The sequence below is a fragment of the Pan paniscus genome, chromosome 4 (genome assembly GCF_029289425.2).
Source record: "Pan paniscus chromosome 4, NHGRI_mPanPan1-v2.0_pri, whole genome shotgun sequence".
NCBI classification, from domain to species: Eukaryota; Metazoa; Chordata; class Mammalia; order Primates; family Hominidae; genus Pan; species Pan paniscus.
Window position 1 is genome coordinate 53159419 of NC_073253.2, and position 24874 is coordinate 53184292.

Consider the following 24874-nt stretch of genomic DNA (forward strand, 5'->3'; position numbering starts at 1 on the left):
TGTATACGTGTGTATATTTTTCATTTTGGAATCTAGCTGCATGTATTTGCATGGGTTGGTGACTTTTAATTTGAATACTCACCAATCAAAGTTATTTTACATATTTCTTGTATACGTGCTGTGTTCATCTTTGGGATACAAAGATACCTAGAACATAATTGGGATCTCTTGGAACTTACCAACTGGCAGATGAAATTATGTGACAGGGCAGTAGATGATAGGTGCCAGATGAGTGACAGTTCTGCCACTTAGCAGACAGGGAAGACTCTATGAAGGAATTTGAATTTGAGTTATGTGTTTAGGTTGTACAGAATTTCAAAATTGGTGATATGTTAGTAGGCAAGGTTTTTTAAGTGGAAAGAATTAACAAAAAAGAATATTTTGCCATCCCCACTGTCTCTAATAAATGGGACTAGCTAATGATCACTGGTTGCTAAAACAATTAGATGAAAGGTTGATGGGGATGGCTTGTGCTGATATGACTGAACCCAGTGATCAATCTTAATATCATTCAAAGTGGGACAACCAGATGTTTTGTCTCATAATACACTATAATACTCTGAGGTATTCGTGGCAAAAAAATTTTTGAACTTGAATCTAATAAATCCTCTGTATCTAAACTACTAGTTACAGGAAATACAATATATAAGAGTTAAAAGACACAAAAAGGATACCATCAGCCAAGTCCAAAATGTAGGAAATTCCATAGAACAAATGACCTGGTTTCTTCAATAAATAAATGACATTAAAAAAAAAAAAGAAAACCAGAGAAGGCAACTTTTGTAGACGAAAGACTTAAGATATACTAACCAAATGTCATTTGAATCCTGATTTGAACAAACCAAATCATAAAAGGACATTCTTATAACAATCAGATATAACTGAACATGAACTAAATTTTAAAAGACAAACTATTAATATTAGATATTACTGTATTGCAGATGTATATATTTTAAAGTCCTTATATGTGAGATACATACACTGAAGTATGTATATGTAAAATGATAGGTTGTCTGATTTCATTTTAACATACTCTAGTAAAAAGAAAAGGGGGTGTTGATAATTGTTAAAGTTGGGTAATGGGTTCACTTAATAGGAATTTATTATACTCTTCTGTCTACTTTTGTGTATGTTTGAAATTGTCCAGTTTTTAAAAAGCAATGTATGTATTATAATGTTCTGTATAGATGTTATTTAAGTTAGGAACCAAAATGACAGAATTGACATGATTTTCACTGGTAGTCAGTCAGTATTGAGGGTGCTTACTGCATCTAAGTGTCATGAGAAACTTTAAAATGTACTGGATGTGGTCCCTGCCCTTAAAAAGTTTACAGTACAGTTTAAAAAGACAGGCCTACATCAAATTTTAATAAAAACAAAAGTGGCATACCTGTTGACAAGTGAAAAGTGTATTACAGATTTGCAATATATATTATCCTAAAGTTAAGTAGTTACCTTTGATGAAACAAAAAATAATGTTCACCAGGACCCACTGAAGATGTTTGATTGAGGAGTAACATGATCAGCCTGGTTATGAGAGCCTCTGGAAAAGAATCCCTTCCATGGAGCCCGAGGCTCCCTGTCACCAGCATTTTCCAGTATTTCCTTCTTGTAGGAAGCAGTTGGGTGTAATAGACTGTAGTTATTGTCTGTCATTCCAAAGCATCATGCCGTGTAGCTAAGTACTCTGGGGAAGGGCAGGGATACAGAGAAAATCTGCATATACCATATACCACCAGGGAAGAAGATGTCTTTGTATGCCTTCTTGGGTACCAAATACAATAGAGTCTAGGTCTGTTTCCTTCTAAAGGACTTTCCCAGGAGTCCCACACAACAACTTCCACTTACATCTCAGTGGTCAAAACTGCCTCATGGCCATCTCTGGCTGCAGGAGAAGCTGTGAACTAATTTTCTAGATGGGCACATTGTCATCTCCAACAAAATTAGATTCTATTAGTAAGAAAGAAGGTAAGAGGTGACGTTTGAGTAAGCACCTGATGTAACCTCACCCACTGAGAATCCACCACCATGATGGGCCATTATTTTGCACAGAAGTACATATAATTCTTCAAGTGTCTAAATGGAAAAGTGATTGAACACTCTTATTTAGGGCCAGCACTGTGCCTGGCATCAGCAAATGATTAAATCATTACTTTTGGATGAATATATATACACATAAGTTATATATAATGTATTATATATAATAGATTCATTCAAAATGATTGATACACTAATATAATTTAAAATATATAGTCTATATATTATAATTCAGTGTATATATTTAGCATATATTTTTCCATCAGTATACTATTTGTATAGCCTTTGTTATCTTTATATAAATAGTATTGTTGTTTCTCAAGCTGTTACAGTTTATCTATTATTGACTAACAAATCACTCCTAAATTTGATGACTTACAGCTACATCAAGGCTACATCTCTTACCACTTTGAAGGATCAATGATTTGAGAAGTCGAGTGGTTATTGTTTGGGGTCCCTGGTGCAATTGCAGTCAGACTGTGGCTTAACCAGGAACCAGGAGGTTGAGGCAGTGGGGGATGGCTGGAGATCTCTGTGTAGTCTCAAGTCCTCTCTGTGTGGTCTTTCCCCTTGGGCTACTTTGAGCTTCCTCACAGCATGGCAGTCTCAGGGAAGTCAGACCGAAGGCTTCAGGAGTAAGCATTCCAGTGAACAGAATGGAAGCAGTATTGCCTTTTATAGCCTAGCCATAGAAGTCAGGGAATATCACTTCCCCTGTACAAAAGCCCACCCATTTTCAAGAGGAGAGGACACAGACCATGTCCCTCAATGGGAAGAGTGTAAAAGCTACCTTGTAAGTACATGTAGGATGGGAGAAATATTGTACTTGGAAAATACAGTCTGCCACACAAAGTATTACCTAAAATAGACAGGAATACTTATTTTTCTCTTTAGAAGAGTTAAAGCCTATCTTTAATTCACACAGTTCTGGTTTGTATTGACTAGTTCTCTAGGTGAAAGTAAGTGCCGTTTTATTTTTTCATTAAGGAAGTGGCCCCTTGCACAGAGAAATAGACTCAGATTTGAGTGTGGAGTTGAAGGTAGGTCCCTAGATTAAATGAGAGCAAGGGTTATGGTTCTCTTTGTTTCAGGCAGCATAAGACACATGATGATTGGGGAGGGGGTGGAGATAGAAATTCCTCCAGATGTTTCTAGCAGATACAACCACAATATAACAGGCCACACAACATGTCTTTTATACCAGGCTGCCCCAGAGAGAGGGCCAAAGGGCTCTTACTTTCCTGGCACTGGCTGGGCATGTTCATACTTTTTACTGACAGCCAGTATCAGGTCAGGCTGCACATGTACCTATAACTCAACAAAGTTACAAACTATAACACTCTTCAAATCTAAATATGAACATTTTTGCCTATATTCAAACTACAGCATTATTAAAACATTGCTGCACCTTGTTTGTATTCTAGGACCTACAGGATTCAATTAGTTTGGGATGTACTCTGGTTACTAAAGGGAGAAAGCTTGATATGAGGTAAGTATCTCTAAGTGCCCAGGCCACACAAAAGGACACTCTGTACATAGTCCTTACAACTTAAATAAGAATGATATAAGCATCTGAGTATTTCAATGTGGAGATGTAAACTCGGAGCTACTGTGTTCCTTTTATTTTTTAAATAAGAGATGGGTCTTCCTCTGTTGCCCCAGCTGGAGCACAGTCGCACCTTCATAGCTCACAGTAACCTCACACTACTGGGCTCAAGCAATCTTCCTGCCTCAGCTTCCGGAGTGGCAACATGCCTGGATAATTTTTTTTATCTTTTGTAGAGACGAGGTCTTGTTATGTAGCCCAGGCTGGTCTTGAACTCCAAGCGTCAAACAATTCTCCCACTTCAGCCTCTCAAAGCACTGGGATTACGGACAGGAGCCCTCTTGTGCCTACTATCTTAAAAGTTGCACAAATTCTGGTCAGTGTGTCTTTTGCCCATTTTGGGTTATCTTGCCCATGAAAGTATGCCTTTCTTTTTATTCTTGTGGCAACCCTCCTTGTTCAGACCCGAATAATTTTTCCTAGATTATAATATTATCCTAGATTATAATATAGTCTAGATTATATTATAATAATATTTGCCTAGATTATAATATTATTATATTATCCCTGTATAAAAAGCCTTTCATCCTACTAGATGCTGTCATGGAGAGGAAGCGTGGTACACTGGTTGGGAGCACAGGCTCTGGAACCAGCCTGCCTGGTCAAATCCTGACTCTGTTTCTTGCTAGCTCTATAACCTGGACAGCTTCTCTGTCTCTTAGTGTCCCAACTGAAAATGGAAACAATACTTCTTTATCCAGTTATTGTGGGATATTAGATGGGTTAAAACAGGGAAAGCTTTTAGAGCAGTGCTTTCCTTCCAGTTATTCAGGCTAAAAACCTGAGAGTCATCCTCAGGTCCTTTCTCTCTCACTCAACGCCAAATCCAACAAGAAATCCTGCTGGCTTCCTCTCAAAGTATAACCAGAATCTGACCAATCCTGGGCCCTTATCATCTCATGCCTGGATTCCTGGAATAGCTTCCTGTCTGACTCTCTGTTTCTGCCTTTGCTTCCCTAAAACTTCTTGTCCAAATAGCAGCCAAAGTCATCTCTTAATATAAATCAGATCATGTAACTCTTTTATTCCGAACCCTACAATGGTTTCTGGTTTCACTGAGCGTAAAAACCCTGTCATCGCTTCTCTGTCCTCACCGCCTACCAATCCCCACTTTGTTCCCTCTGCTCCAGCCACACTGGCCTCCTTGCTGGTCACTGGACCATTGTAAGTGCATTTCCATCTTAGGGTTCTTCATTTATTTTTCTCTGCCTAAGGGACTGTTCCCAAAATAACTGCTTGGCTAGACCCTTCAATTCCCTCCTTTGTTCAAATCTCACTTTTTCAGTACTGCAGCCTGCACCCTCATCTTTCTTTTTCCTATACAGCACTTATTACCTTCTAACATGCTATACAATGCATTTAGTTACTATTAATATTATTTATTGACTGTCTTCCTCATGAGAAAGTAATCTCTTCAAGGGGAGATGATTTTCTCTGTTTTGTTCACTGCAAGTGCCTAGAACAATGGCTGGCATATTACGGGAGTTCAATAACTGTTATTGAATGAATGAATGAATGAACGAAGCACTGAATAAGTATGTGCTATTGTTATAAGTTCTCTTCCTCTGCTCACTCTTTAGTGGTTTAGTCAATCATTCAACAATTTGTTAAACTCCTACTATATGCCAACTGCTGTGCTAGAATATAAAAATAAAGTCAGATAATACCAATCCCCACAGAGATTTTCACTTGGATAGAGGGCAACAAACATGCAAACAAGTCAAGTCAGATATTCTGCTGTTAAACAAATAGTTTTTGTTTGTTTGCTTGTTTGTTTGTTTTGAGAGGGAGTATCGCTCTGTCATCCAGGCTGGAGTACAGAGGCGCAATCTCAGCTCACAGCAACCTCTGCCTTCCGGGTACAAGCAATTCTCCTGCCTTAGCCTCCTGAGTAGCTGGGATTATAGATACCTGCCATCATACCTGGCTAATTTTTGTATTTTTAGTAGAGACAGTAGAAACTGGACCTTTTCCTTATACCACATACGATGGACTAAAGACTTAAATGTATACCCCCAAACTATAAAAACCCTGAAGGACAACCTAGGTAATACCATTGTGGACATGGGAACAGGCAAAGATTTCGTGACAAAGATGCCAAACGTAATTGCAACAAAAGCAAAAATTGACAAATGGGATATAATTAAAGAGCTTCTGTACAGCAAAAGAAACTATCAAGAGCATAAATAGACAGTTTATAGAATGAGAGAAAATTTTTAGAAACTATGCATCTAACAAAGGTCTGATATCTAGCATCTATAAGGAACTTAAACAAATTTATAAGAAAAAAAACATTAAAAAGTGGGCAAAGGACATGAACACTTTTCAGAAGAAGACATACATGCGGCCAGAAAGCACATGAAAAAAAGCTCAACATCACTGATCATTAGAGAAATGTAAATCAAAATCACAGTGAGATTTCATGTCACACCAGTCAGATGACTATTATTAAAAAGTCAAGAAATAAAACAGATGCTGGCAAGGTTGCAGAGAAAAAGAATGCTTATACACTGTTGGTGGGAGTGTAAATTAGTTCAATCACTGTAGAAAGCTATGTGGTGATTCCTCAAAGAGCTAAAAACAGAACTACCATTTGATCCAGCAATCCCTTTACAGGGTATATACCCAAAGAAATATAAATCATTCTATCATAAAGACACATGCACACGTATGTTCACTCCAGCACTATTCACAGTAGTAAAGACATGGAATCAACCTAAATGCCCACCAGTGGTAGACTGAATAAGGAAAGTGTGGCACAGATACACCATGGAATACAAGCAGCCATAACAAAGAACAAGATCATGCCCTTTGCAGGAACCTGGATGGAGCTGGAGGCTATTATCCTTAGCAAACTAACACAGGAACAGAAAACCAAATAACATATGTTCTCACTTATAAGTGAAAGCTAAATGATGAGAACACATGGACATATAGAGGGAACAACAGACACTGGGGTCTAAGGGTGAAGTCTGGGAGGAGGGAGAGGATCAGGAAAAATAATGAAAGGGTCTAGGCTTAATACCTGAGTGATGAAACAGTCTATGCAACACACCCCCGTGGCACAAGTTTACCTGTATAACAAACCTGCACATGTTCCCTTGAATTTAAAATATAAATAAATAAATACCAAGAAGCAGCTTGTCCTCTCCTTCTGGAATCTCTGCCTGGTTCAGGCCACCTGCCTCCACTCCTGCCTCCACCGTGTCCATCAGGATGACCCAGAAGTCCTACAAGGTGCCCACATCAACTCCTCGAGCTTCTCTTAAGTGGGCAGCAGCAGCTTTCGGGGTGACCTGGGCAGAGGCTTTAATGGGGCCAGTGGCATGGAAGGCATCACCGCCATCACGGTCAACCAGAGCCTGCTGAACTCCCTTAACTGGAGATGGACTCCAACATCCAGGACACCACACCCAGGAGAAGAACCAGATCAAGACACTCAACAACAAGTTTGCCTCCTTCATAGACAAGGTACAGTTCCTGGAGCAGCAGAACAAGATGCTGGAGACCAATTGGAGCCTCCTGCAGCAGGAGAAGATGGCTCAGAGCAACATGGACAACATGTTTGAGAGCTACATCAATGAACAACTTTAGGTGGCAGCTGGAAACTCTGGGCCAGGAGAAGCTGAAGCTGGAGGCAGAACTTGGCAACATGCAGGGGCTGCTGGAGGACTTCAAGAACAAGTATGAGGATGAGATCAATAAGCGTACAGGGATGGAGAATGAATTTGTCCTCATCAAGAAGGATGTGGATAAAGCTTACATGACAAGGTAGAGCTGGAGTCTCTTCTGGAAGGGCTGACTGAGGAGATCAACTTCCTCAGGCAGCTGTATGAAGAGGAGATCCGGGAGCTGCAGTCCCAGATCTCGGACACGTCTGTGGTGCTGTCCATGGACAACAGCCGCTCCCTGGACATAGTGTCATCGCTGAGGTCAAGGCGCAGTACTAGGAGATCGCCAACAGCAGCTGGGCTGAGGCTGAGAGCATGTACCAGATCAAGTATGAGGAGCTCCAGACGCTGTCTGGGAAGCACGGGGTTGACCTGCGGCGTACAAAGACTGAGATCTCCCAGATGAACTGGAACATAAGCCGGCTCCAGGCTGAGACTGAGGGCCTCAAAGGCCAGAGGGCTTCCCTGGGGGCCGCCATCAGAGATGCTGAGTAATGTGGGGAGCTGGCCGTTAAGGATGCCAACGCCAAACTGTCTGAGCTGGAGGCCGCCCTGCAGTGGACCAAGCAGGACATGGGCGGCAGCTGCGTGAGTACCAGGAGCTGATGAACGTCAAGCTGCCCTGGACATCGAGATCGCCACCTACAGCTGCTGGAGGGCGAGGAGAGCCGGCTGGAGTCTGGGATGCAGAACATGAGTATCCGTACGAAGACCACCAGCGGCTATGCAGGTGGTCTGAGCTCGACCTATGGGGGCCTCACAAGCCCCGGCCTCAGCTACGGCCTGGGCTCCAGTTTTGGCTCTGGTGCGGGCTCCTGCGCTTTCAGCCGCACCTGCTCCATCAGTGCCATGATTGTGAAGAAGATTGAGACCCGCGATGGGAAGCTGGTGTCCGAGTCCTCTGACGTCCTGCTCAAGTGAACAGCGGAGGCGGCAGCCCCTCCCAGCCTGTCCGTCCTGCGGCTGCCCCAGAGCACGCGAGGGAGGCGGCTGTGCAGGGGAGCACAGGGAATGGGAGACCCACCTGAGGCTCAGCCCTAGCCCTCAGCCCACCTTCAGGGGAGTTTACTGCCTGGGGATCCCCCATGCCCATGTCTCCAGCTACAAAACAATTCAATTGCTTTTCTTTTCTTTTTTTTATGGTCCAAAATAAAACCTCAGCTAGCTCTGCAGAAAGAGAAAGAAAGAAAGAGAGAGAAAGGAAGGAAGAAGTTTTTAGCCTGTACAATTCAGGGACAGAAAGGAGAAATAGCTCTATCTGGGCTGTGGTAGGACTTAAGCAGAGACTTTAAAGGGGAGATAATATCAGCTGCGTCATGAACAATAAGGGGATGTTTGCCAGACAGAAAATGAGGGAGAAGAGTGTGCCCAACAGGTAATTCCAGATGAGAAAAGGAAAGAAACACCCTGGCCTGAGCTTGAGGGAAATGTGAAAGGTGAGCCCAGTGTTTCGGCTTTAAGAGTGCAGGACCAGGAGGGATGGGAGGGGCGGGGTGAATGGTGAGTTTGTGGTCAGAGAAGATGCTTGATGTTATTTTTCCCGAATGTTTTAAGATGCGTTTTGTAATATAACATATGGTCTATTCTTGAGAACGATCCATGTGATGAAGAAAAGAATGTGTATTTTGCAGCCGTTGGATGAAATATTCTGTAAATATCTATTAGGTCCCTTTGTTCTATAGGGCAGATTAAGTTCAACATTTCTTCACTGATCTTCTATTTGGAAGATCTGTCCAATCCTGAAAGTGGAGTGTTGAAGTCTCCAGCTAATATTGTATTGGGGTCTATCTCTTTCTTTAGCTCTCATAATATTTGCTTCATACATCTGGGTGCTCCAGTGTTTAGTGCACATATATTTACAATTGTGATATCCTTTTGCTGAATTGACTCCTTTATCATTCTATAATGACCTTCTTTGTATCTTCTTATAGATTCTGTCTTGAAATCTATTTTGTCTGATATAAGTATAGCTACTCCTGCCCTTTTTTGGTTTCCCTTTGCATGGATTATCTTTTCTCATCGCTTTATTTTCAGTCTGTGTGTGTCATTACAGGCAAAATGTATTTCTTGTGGGCAACAGATCGTTGGATATTATTTTTTTATTTATTCAGCCACTCTATGTCTTTTAATTGGAACGTTTATTCCTTTTACATTCAATGTTATTACTGATAAGTAAGGACTTTCTTTTGTCAGTTTGTTATTTGTTTTCTAATTGTTTTGTAGTCTCTCTTCCTTCCTGACTTCCTATTAGTGAAAGTTATTTTCTGTGGTGGTATGTCTTAATTTCTTTCTTTTTCTTTTTTTTTTTTTTTTTTTTTGCATCTGTTGTATATTTTTAGATTTGAGGCTACCACGGGGCTTGCAAATACTATCTTATAACCCTTTTGTTTTATTTATTTATTTATTTATTTATTTTTTGAGACAAAGTTGCTCTTATCCCCCAGGCTGGAGTGCAATAGAGTGATCTCGGCTCACTGCAACCTCTGCTTCCCAGATTCAAGCAATTCTCCTGCCTCAGCCTCCCGAGTAGCTGGGATTGTAGGTGCCTGCCACCATCACCAGCTAATTTTTGTATTTTTTTTTTTTTGAGACAAAGTCTCACTCTGTTGCCCAGGCTGGAGTGCAGTGGCGCAACCTCTGCTGCCTGGGTTCAAGCGATTCTACTGCCTCAGCCTCCTGAGTAGCTGGGATTACAGGCACCTGCCACTGTGCCTGGCTAATTTTTGTAGTTTTAGTAGAGACAGGCTTTCACCATATTGGCCAGCCTGGTCTTGAACTCCTGACATTGTGATCCACCTTCCTCGGCCTCCCAAAGTGCTGGGATTACAGGCGTGAGCCACCACGCCCAGCCTTAATTTTTGTATTTTTAATAAAGACGGGATTTCATCATGTTGGCCAGAATGGTCTTGAACTCCTGACCTCAGGTGATCCGCCTGCCTTGGCCTCCCAAAGTGCTGGGATAACAGGCGTGAGCCACTGCGCCTGGCCATAACCCATTATTTTAAACTGATGATAGCACTGATTGCATAAGCAAACAAAGTAACAAGCAAAAAGAAAACTAATAAAAATTCTACACTTAACTTCATTTCCCTACTTTTTAACTTTTTGTTGTTTCCATTTATATCTTATTATACTGTGTATATCTTGAAAAGTTATTGTAGTTATTATTTTTAATTGGTTCATCTTTTCATCTTTCGATTTAAGATATGAGTACTTTACATATCACAATTACAGCATTATAATATTCTGTGTTTTTCTGTGTAGTTACTATTACTAGTGAGTTTTGTGCCTTCAGGTGACTTATTGTTTGCTCATTACCATCCTTTTCTTGAAGATTGATGAACTCCCTTTAGCATTTATTGTAGGACAGGTCTGGTATTGGTGAAATCCTGTGGCTTTTGTTTTTCTAGGAAAGTCTTTGTATCTCCTTCATGCATGAAGGATATTTTTGCTGGCTATACTATTCTAGGATAAAAGTTTTTTTTTTTTTTTCCTTCAGCACTTTAAATATGTCATGCCACTCTCTCCTGGTTTGTAAGGTTTCTACTGAGGAGTCTGCTGCCAGATATTTTGGAGCTCCATTGTATGTTATTTGTTTCTTTCTTTTTGTTGCTTTTAGGGTCCTTTCTTTATCCTTGACCTTTGGGAATTTGATTATTAAATGTCTTGAGGTAGTCTTCTTTGGGTCAAATATTTTTGTACTTGAATATTAATATCTTTCTCTAGGTTTGGGAAGTTCTCTGTTATTATTCCTTTGACTAAATTTTCTACTCCTCTCTCTACCTTTTCTTTAAGGCCAATAACTCTTAAATTTGTCCTGTTGAGGCTATTGTGTATATCTTGTAGGTGTGCTTTATTCATTTCTATTCTTTTTTCTTCTGTCTCCTGTGAATGTGTGTTTTCAAACAGCTTGTTGTCAAGGTCAGTAATTCTTTCTTCTGCTTGATCAGTTCTGCCATTAAGAGACTCTGATGCATTCTTCAGTGTCTCAATTATATTTTTCAACTCCAGTATTTCTGCTTGATTCTTTTAAATTATTTCAATCTCTTTGTTAGATTTATCTGATAGGATTATGAATTCCTCTTCTGTGTTATCTTGAATTTCTTTGAGTTTCCTCAAAGAGCTATTTTGAATTATCTGTCTAAAGGTCACATGTCTCTATCTCTCCGGGATTGGTGGCTAGTGTATTATTCAGTTTATTTGGTGAGGGGATGTTTTCCTGGATGGTTTTGATGTTTGTGGATGTTTGTCAGTGTCTGAGCATTGAAGAGTTAAGTATTTATTGTAGTCTTCACAGACTGGGCTTGTTTGTACTCATCCTTTTTGGGAAGGCTTTCCAGGTATTTGAAAGGTCTTGGGTGTTGTGATCCAAGTTTTTCATCACTGCATCTGTGGTTCTTGCAGACTCATAGAGGTACTACCTTGGTGGCCTTGGATAAGATCTGGAAGAGTTTTCTGGATTACCAAGTAGAGACTCTTGTTCTCTTCTCTTACTTTCTCCCAAACAAATGGAGTCTCTTTCCCTGTGCTGAGCTGCCTGTAGCTGGGAAAGGGGTGACACATGGACCCCTGTGGCCACCATGACTGGGACTGCACTGGGCCATACCTGAAAGCAACACAACCCTAGGTCTTGCACAAGGCCCACTGTAACTACTACCTGGCTACTACCTATGTTTGCTCAAGCCCCTAGGGCTCTACAGTCAGAAGGGTTGAAGCCAGCCAGGCTTGTGTCCTTCCCTTCAGGGCAGCTAGTTCCCCTGGGTCCCAAGCAGGTCCAGAGATGCTGTCTAAAGGCCAGGGCCTGGAGTCAGAAACCTTAGAACTCAACCTACTGCTCTATTCTGCTGTGGCTAAGGTAGTACCAAAACCACAAGACAAAGTTCTTCCCACTCTTCCCTCCCCTTTCCATAAGCAGAGGTATCTCTCCCTGTGTCCACCACCACCACAGATCCACAGGGAGTACTGCCAGGGTGCCAACGATGTTCACTTAAGGCCCAAGGACTCTTCAGTTAGCTTGTGGTGACTGCTGCTAGGCCTGGGACTCATCCTTCAGGGCAATGACATCCCCTTTGGCCCAGGGTAGGTCCAGAAATGCTGTACAAGAGCCAAGGCCTGGCATCAGGAACCCCACAGCCCTGCTTGGTGCTCTACCCCAGGGTGGCCAAGCTAGTACCTAAGCTGCAAGACAAAGTCCCCTTTATTTTTCCATCTCCTTTTCTTAATCAGAAGGAGTTTCTCCCTATGGCCATCACAGCTGGGAATATGATGGGTCACACGTGACAGTAACACGTTAGTCTCATCCAAGACCCATGGCCTGTACTACTTGGTTACTCTGCTGATTATTCAGGGCCCAGCCTTCCATCAGCAGGTCATGAATCCTGCCAGGACTGGGTTTTTTCCTTCAAGGCAGCAGTTTCTCTTCTGGCCCAGGGTGTGTCTAGGCATGTCATCTGGGAGCTAAGGCCTGGAATGGGGGGCCTCTCAACTCTGCCTGGTGCCCTATTGTAATGTGGCTGAGCTGGTATCCAATTGCAAGACAAAATCATCTTTAAGAGTTGTAAGCTACAGTGCCTGGGTTTGTGAGAGGGGTGGTGCATAACTGCCTAACTGCCCTGGCTAGTGTCTTACTAGATTGCATGCTCCCCAAGTCCATTGGCTCTGAGCCCACCTAGCACAGCACTCAGACTTGCCTGGGAGTTGTAGTCCTTGTGGCCTAGACTTCAAGTTTATTTAGTTCCCTAGAGCACTTTAACCTGCAGTGGCGAGGCTTGCTGAAACTCATGTTCTGACTGTTGGCATGTGTGGTTCCCCTTTAGCTAGGGCTGGTCTGAATGCTTCTGCTGTGGACATTGGCTGAGTTCTGCCTAATATTGACAGCACTGAGTTCCAATGCAAAGTTTCACAATCGCTATGTTCTCCCTCCCTAAAGTGCACAGATTCTCTATCTGCACCACATGGCTGCTACTGGGGAATGGTGGAGGGGTGGTGTTGGTGATTCACGGTTGTCTTTTCTACCCTCTTCAGCACCAGCACTGTGACCATTCATCTGATTTTTGGTTCTTATGAAGGTGCTTTTTTGTTCTTATGAAGGTGCTTTTTTGTGTAGATAGTTGTTAAATTTGGTATTCCTGTTGGGAGGATGATGGCTTCTGTTTGGCTATCTTGCTCTGCCTCCCCAGGATATGTTTTTATGGCTGAAAAGAGCCAGGTAGCAAACATGGGACACTCACTTATAATCAAAGGCAATGTGAGCTAATATGGAAAAAGAACTTAGCTGTATAGATAAATAACTTTTACTGTGATACATGAAATAAGAAAATGGGACAGAGTATTATCATGGTTTAAAAGTAGACAGATGGGTGGGATTCTTCCCTATTATGAGAGCTACATTTCAATCTTTTCCCTGTAATTAGTTGATGATTAAATAACATATCGATCCTTCACAGTCTGTCTTTTTCTTGTTTTTACAATTAACAAACTGTTTTTAAAATGAGACAGAAACATGTAGTTTAGGTGTTTAAAGACAGTAGAGGGTAGAGACAAGGTCTTGCTGTGCTGCCAAGGCTGGTCTTGAACTCTTGGCCTCACGGAATCTCCTACCTCAGCCTCCCAGAGCATTATAGGTGTGAGCCACTGTGCCTGGCCTAGAATTTCCTCTCCGTGTGTGTGTGTGTGTGTGTGTGTGTGTGTAAGGCCAAATAGTACTGTATATAAATACTACTTTTTTTTTTTTTTTTTTTGAGATGGAGTCTCACTCTGTCACCCAGGCTGGAGTGCAGTGGCATGATCTCAGCTCACTGCAACCTCCGCCTCCCGGGTTCAAGCAATTCTCCTGCCTCAGTCTCCCGAGTAGCTGGGACTACAGGTGCTTGCCACGGTGCCTGGCTAATTTTTTTATTTTTAGTAGAGACGGGGGTTTCACCATGTTGGCCAGGCTGGTCTCGAACTCCTGACCTCAGCTGATCCACCCACCTCAGCCTCCCAAAGTTCTGGGATTACACACGTGAGCCACCGCACCCGGCCATAAATACTACATTTTAAAATCCATTCGACATTAGGGATCGTGACAGATAGGTGGCAGGACTAGATTGCAGCTTTGACTCGGACGGACAGAGCAGCATGTGGAGGAACCAGAACGACTGCAGGAATAAATCAGGAAACCTGAGAGGACCCACAAACCCTCTGAAGGAAGTGGATTGTTCCTGCAGGACCTGGGAGACACCCCAAACACTGTTCTGGTATTCACGACTGAGAGACCCACAGACGGTTCACATCACAGGACTCTGCGCAGACAATCCAGTACCAGCCCAGAGCCTGGTAGACTTGCTGGGTGGCTGGATCCAGAAGAGCGATAAAAATCACTACACCTTGGCTCTCAGGAAGCACATCCATAGGAAAAGGGGGAGAATACTACATCAAGGGAACAGGGAAACAAAAGAATCTGAACAACAGCCTTCAGCCCTAGACCTTTCCTCTGACAGAGCCTACCCAAGTGAGAAGGAACCAGAAAGCCAACTCTGGTAATATGACAAAACAAGGTTATTTAATACCCCCCAAAATCACACTAGCTCATCGGCAATAGATGCAAACCAAGAAGAAATCCCTGATTTACCTGAAAAAAATTCAGGAGGTTAGTCATCAAGCTAATCAGGGAGGCACCAGAGAAAGGTGAAGCCCAATGTAAGGAAATTTTTAAAATGATACGAGAAGTGAAGGGAGAAATATTCAATGAAATAGATAGCATAAAGAAAACAATCAAAACTTCAGGAAACATTGGACACACAGAAATGCAAAATGCTCTGGAATGTCTCAGCAACAGAATCAAACAAGTAGTAGAAAGAAATTCAGAACTCGAAGACAAGGTCTTCAAATTAACTCAATCCAACAAAGACAAAGAAAAAAGAATAAGAAAATATGAACAAATCTTCCAAGAAGTCTGGGATTATGTTAAATGACCGAACCTAAGAATAATCAACATTCCTGAGGAAGAAGAGAATCTAAAAGCTTGGAAAACATATTTGGGGGAATAATCGAGAAAACTTCCCCAGCCTTGCTAGAGACCTAGACATCCAAATACAAGAAGCACAAAGAATGCCTGGGGTATGTATCACAAAAAGATCATTGCCTAGGCATATTGTCATCAGGTTATCTAAAGTTAAGACAAAGGAAAGAATCTGAAGAATTGTGAGACAAAAGCACCAGGTAATCCATAAAGGAAAACCTATCAGATTAACAGCAGATTTCTCAGCAGAAATCCTACAAGCTAGAAGGATTGGGGCCCTATCATCAGCCTCCTCAAACAAAACAATTATCAGCCAAAAATTTTGTATCCAGCGAAACTAAGCTTCATATATGAAGGAAAGATACCATCTTTTTCAGGTAAACAAATGCTGAGAGAATTCACCACTACCAAACCACCACTACAAGAAACTACTAAAAGGAGCTCTAAATCTTGAAACAAACCCTGGAAATACATCAAAACAGAACCTCTTTAAAGCATAAATCTCACAGGACATATAAAACAAAAATACAATTTAAAAACAAAAAACCAAGGTATACAGACAACAAATAGCACAATGAAAGGAATGGTAACTCACATCTCATACTAACATTGAATGTAAATGGCCTAAATGCTCCACTTAAAAGATACAGAACTGCAGAATGTGTAAGAATTCACCCCCCAACCATCTGCTGCCTTCAAAAGACTTACCTAACACATAAGGACTCACATAAACTTAAGGTAAAGGGGTGGAAAAAGACATTTCATGCAAATGGACACCAAAAGCGAGCAGGAGTAGCTATTCTTATATCAGACAAAACAAACTTTAAAGCAACAGTAGTTTAAAAGGACAAAGAGGGACATTATATAATGATGAAAGACTTGTCCAAAAGGAAAATATCACAATCCTAAACATATATGCACCTAACACTGGAGCTCTCAGATTTATAAAACAATTACTAATAGACCTAAGAAATAGATAGGCAGCAACACAATAGTAGTGCAGGACTTCAATACTCCACTGACAGCACTAGACCGGTCATCAAGACAGAAAGTCAACAAAGAAACAGTGGATTTAAACTATACCCTGGAACAAATGGACTTAACAGATATATACAGAACATTTCATCCAACAACTGCAGAACATACATTCTATTCAACAGCACATGGAGCTTTCTTTTATTTATTTATTTATTTTTGGTGTTTTTTTTTTATTATACTTTAAGTTCTGGGTTACATGTGCGGAACATGCAGTTTTGTTACATAGGTATACATGTGCCATGGTGGTTTGCTGCACCCATCAACCCATCACCAACATTAGGTATTTCTCCTAATGTTATCCCTACCCTAGCTCCCCCCCACCCCCCACAGGCCCCAGTGTGTGATGTTCCCCTCTCTGTGTCCATGTGTTCTCATTCTTCAACTCCCACTTATGAGTGAGAACATGTGGTGTTCGGTTTTCTGTCATTGTGATAGTTTGCTGAGAATGATGGTTTCCAGCTTCATCCACGTCCCTGCAAAGGACATGAACTCATCTTTTTTTTATGACTGCATAGTATTCCATGGTGTATATGTGCCACATTTTCTTAATCCAGTCTATCATTGATAAGTGCTGCAATAAATATACGTGAGCATGTGTCTTTATCGTAGAATCATTTATAATCCTTTGAGTATATGCCCAGTAATGGGATTGCTGGGTCAAATGGTATTTCTAGTTCTAGATCCTTGAGGAATCGCCACACTGTCTTCCACAATGGCTGAACTAGTTTACAGTCCCACCAACAATGTAAAAGTGTTCCTACTTTTCCACAATCTCTCCAGCATCTGTTGTTTCCTGACTTTTTTTTTTTTTTTTTTTTTTTTGGAGACAGAGTCTCACTCTGTCACCAGGCTGGAGTGCAGTAGCACGATCTCAGCTCACTGCAACCTCCACCTCCCTGGTTCAAGTGATTCTCCTGCCTCAGCTTCCTGAGTGGCTGAGACTACAGGCATGCACCACCATGCCCAGCTAATTTTTGTATTTTTATTAGAGACGGGGTTTCACCATGTTGGCCGGGATGGTCTCGATTTCTTGACCTCATGATCTGCCCACCTCGGCCTCCCAAAGTGCTGGGATTACAGGCGTGAGCCACCGCACCCAGCCATTTCCTGACTTTTTAATGATCACCATTCTAACTGGCATGAGATGGTATCTCATTGTGGTTTTGATTTGCATTTCTCTAATGACCAGTGATGATGAGCATTTTTTCATATGTCTGTTGGCTGCACAAATGTCTTCTTTTGAGAAGTGTCTGTTCATATCCTTTGCCTATGTTTTGATGGGGTTGTTTTTTTTCTTGTAAATTTGTTTAAATTCTTCGTAGATTCTGGTTATTAGCACTTTGTCAGATGGATAGATTGCAAAAATTTTCTCCCATTATATAGGTGGCCTGTTCACTCTGATGATAGTTTCTTTTGCTGTGCAGAAGCTCTTTAGTTTAATTAGATCCCATTTGTCAATTTTGGCTTTTGTTGCCATTGCTTTTGGTGTTTTAGACATAAAGTCTTTGCCCATGCCTATGTCCTGAATGGTATTGCCCAGGTTTTCTTCTAAAATTTTTATGGTCCTAGGTCTTACATTTAAGTCTTTAATCCATCTTGAGTTGATTTTTGTATAAGGTGTAAGGAAGGGGTCCAGTTTTCTGCATATGGCTAGCCAGTTTTCCCAACAACATTTATTAAATAGGGAATCTTTTCCCTATTGCTTGTGTGTATCAGGATTGTCAAAGATCAGATGGTGGTAGATGTGTGGTGTTATTTCTGAGGCCTCTGTTCTGTTGGTCTGTATATCTATTTTGGTACCAGTAACATGCTCTTTTGGTTACTGTAACCTTGTAGTATAGTTTGAAGTCAGGTAGCGTGATGCCTCCAGCTTTGTTCTTCTCGCCCAGGATTGCATTTGCTATGTGGGCTCTTTTTTGGTTCCATATGAAGTTTAAAGTAGTTTTTTCCAATTCTATGAAGAAAGTCATGGTAGCTTGATGGGGATAGCATTGAATGTATAAATTACTTTGGGCAGTAAGGCCATTTTCATGATATTAATTCTTCCTATCCATGAGCATGGAATGTTTTTCCATTTGTTTGGGTCCTCTCTTATTTCCTTCAGCAGTGGTTTGTAGTTCTCCTTGAAGAGGTCCTTCACATCCCTTGTAAGTTGGATTCCTAGGTACTTTATTCTCTTAGTAGCAATTTTGAATGGGAGTTTTCTCATTATTTGGCTCTCTGTCTGTTATTGGTGTATAGGAATGCTTGTGATTTTGCACATTGATTTTCTATCCTGAGACTTTGCTGAAGTTGTTTATCAGCTTAAGGAGATGTTGGGCTGAGACGATGGGGTTTTCAAAATACACAATCATGTCATCTGCTAACAGAGACAATTTGACTTCCTCTCTTCCAATTTGAATACCCTTTATTGCTTTCTCTTGCCTGAGTGTCCTGGGCAGAACTTCCAATATTATGCTGAATAGGAGTGGTGAGAGAGGTCATCCTTATCTTGTGCTGGTTTTCAAAAAGAATGCTTCCGGTTTTTGCCCATTCAGTGTGATATTGGCTGTGGGTTTGTCATAAATAGCTCTTATTATTTTGAGATACATTCCATCGATACCTAGTTTGTTGAGAGTTTTTAGCATGAAAGGCTGTTGAATTTTGTTGAAGGACTTTTCTGCATCTATTGAAATAATGATGTGGTTTTTGCCGTTGGTTCTGTTTATGTGACGGATTACATTTATTGACTTGCGTATGTTGAACCAGCCTTGTATCCCAGGGGTGAAGCCGACTTGATCGTGGTGGATAAGCTTTTTGATGTGCTGCTGGATTCGGTTTGCCAGTATTTTACTGAGGATTTTTGCATCGATGTTCATCAGGGATATTGACCGAAAATTCTCATTTTTAGTTGTGTCTCTGCCAGTCTTTGGTATCAGGATGATGCCAAAACTCATAAAATGAGTTAGGGAGGATTCCCTCTTTTTCTATTGATCAGAATAGTTTCAGAAGGAGTGGTACCAACTCCTCTTTGTACCTCTGGTGGAATTTGGCTGTGAATCCATCTGGTCCTGGACTTTTTTTTGGTTGGTAGGGTATTAATTATTGCCTCAATTTCAGAACCTATTATTGGTCTATTCAGAGATTCAACTTCTTCTTGGTTTAGTCTTGGGAGGGTATATATGTCCAGGAATTTATTCATTTCTTCTAGATTTTCTAGTTTATTTGCATACAGGTGTTTATAGTATCCTCTGATGGTAGTTTGTATTTCTGTGGGATCAGTGGTGATATCCCCTTTATCATTTTTTATTGTGTCTATTTGATTCTTCTCTCTTTCCTTTTTTATGTGCCTGGCTAGCAGTCTATCTATTTTGTTGATCTTTTCAAAAAACAGCTCTGGGATTCATTGATTTTTTTTTTTTTGAAGGGTTTTTTGAGTCTCTATATCCTTCAGTTCTGCTCTGATTTTTGAATTTGTTTTCTCTTGCTTTCTCTCCTGCTTTCTCTTATGGGCGTTTGGTGCTATAAATTTCCCACTGCACACTGGTTTTGCTGTGTCCCAGAGATTCTGGTACATTGTGTCTTTGTTCTCATTGGTTTCAAAGAACATCTTTATTTCTGGTTTCATTTTGTTATTTATCCAGTAGTCATTTAGGAGCAGGTTGTTCAGTTTCCATGTAGTTGTGCGGTTTTGAGTGAGTTTTTAAATCCTGAGTTCTGATTTGATGGCACTGTGTTCTGAGTGACAGTTTGTTGTTATTTCTGTTCTTTTACATTTGCCGAGGAGTGTTTTACTTCCAATTATGTGGTCAATTTTAGAATAAGTGTGATGTGGTGCTGAGAAGAATGTATATTCTCTTGATTTGGGGTGGAGAGTTCTATAGATGTCTATTAGGTCGGCTTCATCCAGAGCTGAGTTCAAGTCCTGGATATTCTTGTTAATTTTCTGTCTTGCTGCTCTGTCTAATATTGACAGTGGAGTGTTAAAGTCTCCCATTATTATTGTGTGGGAGTCTAAGTCTCTTTGTAGGTCTCTAAGAACTTGCTTTTTGAATCTGGGTGCTCATGTATTGGGTGCATGTATATTTAGGATAGTTAGCTCTTCTTGTTGCATTGATCCCTTTACCATTATGTAATGGCCTTCTTTGTCTCTTTTGATCTTTGTTGCTTTAAAGTCTGTTTTATCAGAGGCCAGGATTGCAACCCGCTTTGTTGTTGTTGTTGTTGTTGTTTTGTTTGTTTGTTTGTTTTCCATTTCCTTGGTAGATCTTCCTCCATCCCTTTATTTTGAGCCTATGTGCATCTCTGCATGTGAGATGGGTCTCCTGAATACAGCACACCAATGGGTCTTGACTCTATCCAATTTGCCAGTCTGAGTCTTTTAGTTGGGGCATTTAGCCCATTTACATTTAAGGTTAATATTGCTATATGTGAATTTGATCCTGTCATTATGATGCTAGCTTGTTATTTTGCCTGTTAATTGATGCAGTTTTTTCATAGTGTTGATGGTCTTCACAATTTGGCATGTTTTTGCAGTGGCTGGTACCAGTTGTTTCTTTCCATGTTTAGTGTTTCCTTCAGAAGCTCTTGTAAGGCAGGCCTGGTGGTGACAAAATCTCTCAGCATTTGCTTGTCTGTAAAGGATTTTATTTCTCCTTCACTTATGAAGCTTAGTTTGGCTGGATATGAAATTCTTAGTTGAAAATTGTTTTCTTTAAGAATATTGAATATTGACCCCCACTCTCTTCTGGCTTGTAGGGTTTCTGCCAAGACATCTGCTGTTAGTTTGATGGGTTTTCCTTTGTGGGTAACCTGACCTTTCTTTCTGGCTGCCCTTAACATTATTTCCTTCATTTCAACCTGGTGAATCGGACAATTATGTATCTTGGGGTTGCTCTTCTTGAGGAGTGTCTTTGTGGTGTTCTCTATATTTCCTGAATTTGAATGTTGGCCTGCCTTGCTAGGTTGGGGAAGTTCTCCTGGATAATATCTTGAAGAGTGTTTTCTAACTTGGTTTCATTCTCCCTGTCACTTTTAGTACACCAATCAAACGCAGATTTGGTCTTTTCACATAATCCCGTATTTCTTGGAGGCTTTGTTCGCTTGTTTTCTCTCTTTTTTCTCTAATCTTGTTTTCTCACTTTATTTCATTAATTTGGTCTTCAATCACTGATATCTTTTTTTCTGCTTGTTCGAGTCAGGTATTGAAGCTTGTGTATGCTTCACGAAGTTCTCGTACTGTGGTTTTCAGCTCCATCAGCTCATTTAAGCTGTTCTCTACACTGGTTATTCTAGTTAGCAATTCGCCTAACCTTTTTTCAAGGTTTTTAGCTTCCTTGCAATGGATTAGAACATGCTCCTTTAGCTTGGAGAAGTTTGTAACTACCGACCTTCTGAAGCCTACTTCTGTCAACTCATCAAACTCATTCTCCTTCCAGTTTTGCTCTCTTGCTGGCAAGGAGTTGTGTTCCTTGGAGGAGAAGAGGCATTCCGGTTTTTGGAATCATCAGCCTTTCTGCTCTGTTTTCTCCCCATCTTTGTGGTTTTATCTACCTTTGGTCTTTGATGTTGGTGATCTGCGGATGGGGTTTTGGTGTGGATGTCCTTTTTGTTGCTGTTGATGTTATTCCTTTCTGTTTGTTGGTTTTCCTTCTAACCATCTGGCCCCTCAGCTGCAGATCTGTTGGAGTTTGCTGGAGGTCCACTCCAGACCCTGTTTGCCCGGGTATCACCAACAGAGACTGCAGAACAGCAAATATTGCTGCCTGATCCTTTGTCCCAGAGGGGCACCAGCCTATATGAGGTATCTGTTGGCCCCTACTGAGAGGTGTCTCAGTATGAGACACCAGCCTGTATGAGGTATCTGTTGGCCCCTACTGGGAGGTGGGTCAGGGACCCACGTGAGGAGGCAGTCTGTCCATTATTGGAGCTTGAACGCCATGCTGGGAGAACCACTGATCTCTTCAGAGCTATTTGTTTAGACTGTGAGCATAGAACTGCCTACTGAAGCCTCAGTAATGGCGGATGCCACACCCCCTGCCCAACTTCAGCATCCCAGGTCAATCTCAGACTGCTGCGCTAGCAGCAAGCAAGGCTCCGTGGGCGTGGGACCTGCTGTGCCAGGCACGGGAGGGAATCTCCTGGTCTGCCAGTTGTGTAGACCATGGGAAAAGCACAGTATTTGGACAGGAGTATACCGCTCCTCCAGGTACAGTCACTCACGGCTTCCCTTGGCTAGGAAAGGGAAATCTCCTGACCCCTTGTGCTTCCTGGTGAGGCAACGCCCCACGCTGCTTCAGCTCGCCCTCCGTGGACTGCACCCACTGTCCAACCAGTCCCAATGAGATAAACCAGGTACCTCAGTTGGAAATGCAAAAATCACCTGTCTTCTGTGTCGATCTCACTGGGAGCTGTAGACTGGAGCGGTTCCTATTTGGCCATCTTGGAAGCGACCTTTGTTTTTTTTTTTTTTTGAGACAGAGTCTCGCTCTGTCACCCAGATTGGAGTGCAGTGGTGCGATCTCAGCTCACTGCAACCTCTGCCTCTCAGGTTCAAGTGATTCTCTACCTCACCCTCCCAAGTAGCTGGGATTACAGGTGCCTGCCACCACACCTGGCTAATTTTTTTGTATTTTTAGTAGAGATGGGGTTTCACCATCTTGGTCAGGCTGGTCTTGAATTCCTGACCTCATGATCCACCCACCTCAGCCTCCCACAGTGCTGGAATTACAGGCATGAGCCACCATGCCCGGCTGGAACTTTCTTTAAGATAGTCCATATGATAGCCCACAAAATGAGCCTCAATAAATTTAAGAAAATTGAAATTATATCAAGCACTCTCTCAGACCACAGTGGAATGAAACTGGAAATCAACTCCAAAAGGAACCTTCAAAACCATGAAAATACATGGAAATTAAATAACCTGCTCCTGAATGATCGTTGGGTAAAAAAATGAATTCAAGATGGAAATTAAAAAATTCTTCGGCCAGGCATGGTGGCTCACATCTGTAACCCCAGCACTTTGGGAGGCCGAGGCGGGTGGATCACTGAGATGGTGAAACCCCGTCTCTACTAAAAATACAAAAAATTAGACGGGCGTGGTGGTGGGCACCTGTAGTCCCAGCTACTCGGGAGGCTGAGGCAGGAGAATGGTGTGAACCCAGGAGGCGGAGCTTGCAGTGAGTGGAGATCACACCACTGCACTCCAGCCTGGGTGACAGAGCGAGACTCTGTCTCAGAAAAAAAAAAAAAAAAAAAAATTCTTCAAACTGAATGACAATAGTGACACCACCTATCAAAACCACTGAGATTCAACAAAGGCAGTGCCAAGAGGAAAGTTCATAGCCCTAAATGCCTATATCAAAAAGTCTGAAAGAGCACAAACAGACAATCTAAGGTCACACCTCAAGGTACTAGAGAAACAAAAACAAAACCCAAACCCAACAGAGGAAAGGAAATAACCAAGATTAGAGCAGAACTAATGAAATTGAAACAAACAAAAACAATACAAAAGATAAATAAAACAAAGAGCTGGTTCTTTGAAAAGATAAATAACATTGATAGACCATTAGCAAGATTAATCAATAAAAGAAGAGAGAAAATCCAAATAAGCTTGATAAGAAACAAAATGGGAGATACCATTTGTTATGCTCTCAGATTCCATAGATCAGAAATGCAGACAGGACATAGCATATGTGCTCATCCCTATGCTATGCTATGATATGTTTGGCCTCAACTGGGAAGACTCAGAATGCTGGGAGTGTCTTAAAAGACTGAGGCCTGGAATCCTCTGATGACTGCTTGATTTACATCTGGTACTTGGGCTGAGATGACTTGAAGGCTGGGCTCTGCTGTGACAGTCAGTGGGGTACCAGTAGTTGGCCTTTCCACAACTTGGCTCCTTACAGCATGGTGGCTGGGCTCCAAGGATGTGTATCCAGTGAAGGAACATCTGAACAGAGAGTGGTCCAAGAAAATTAGGGGAAGCTGCAGGGCTTTGTGGGACCTAACTGGAAATCACATGGCATCACTTCTGTCATACATTTTTGGCTGAGTCACAGGCTCATCCAGATTCACAGGAGGAAACATAGAGCCCACCTCTTAATGGGAGGTATTTCAAAGTGTTCTGAGGCCATGTTTTCAAACCACTGCAGTTTTAGATTTCATGCAGCACTACTGCACCTTCAGAACGCTCCAGGTGATGTGCTGCTATCAGCTTGATAAATGATGTGTGTGCAGGTAACTTCAGTCTAGCATTGCAGTCTAAAGAGAGTCCTTTAATATCCTTTTTTTCAACCCCCAAATAGCCCAAGTATTCATTCTCTGAAACAAAATGTGTATTTCAGCCATCTCAGACATGTTGGTAGAGCTTTTTAAGGACTCGATTCTTTTCCTTCTCTTCCCTGGAACATTCCCAATATATCGGTTTTGGCATTAGAAAAGGAAATATTTCCTCTGGCTGTCTGGCCTCTATTTTATTGTATTAAACAGATCAACCAATTGGAGTTATAGTCCCTGCAGAGCAGAACAAAAGTGCCCTTG

General features: G+C 41.6%; 1 pseudogene; it reads left to right on the forward strand.

Annotated features, from left to right (window-relative positions):
* Positions 1 to 7141: 7141 nt before the first annotated feature.
* Positions 7142 to 11455, forward strand: LOC117980467 (keratin, type II cytoskeletal 8-like; annotated as a pseudogene).
* Positions 11456 to 24874: the final 13419 nt, after the last annotated feature.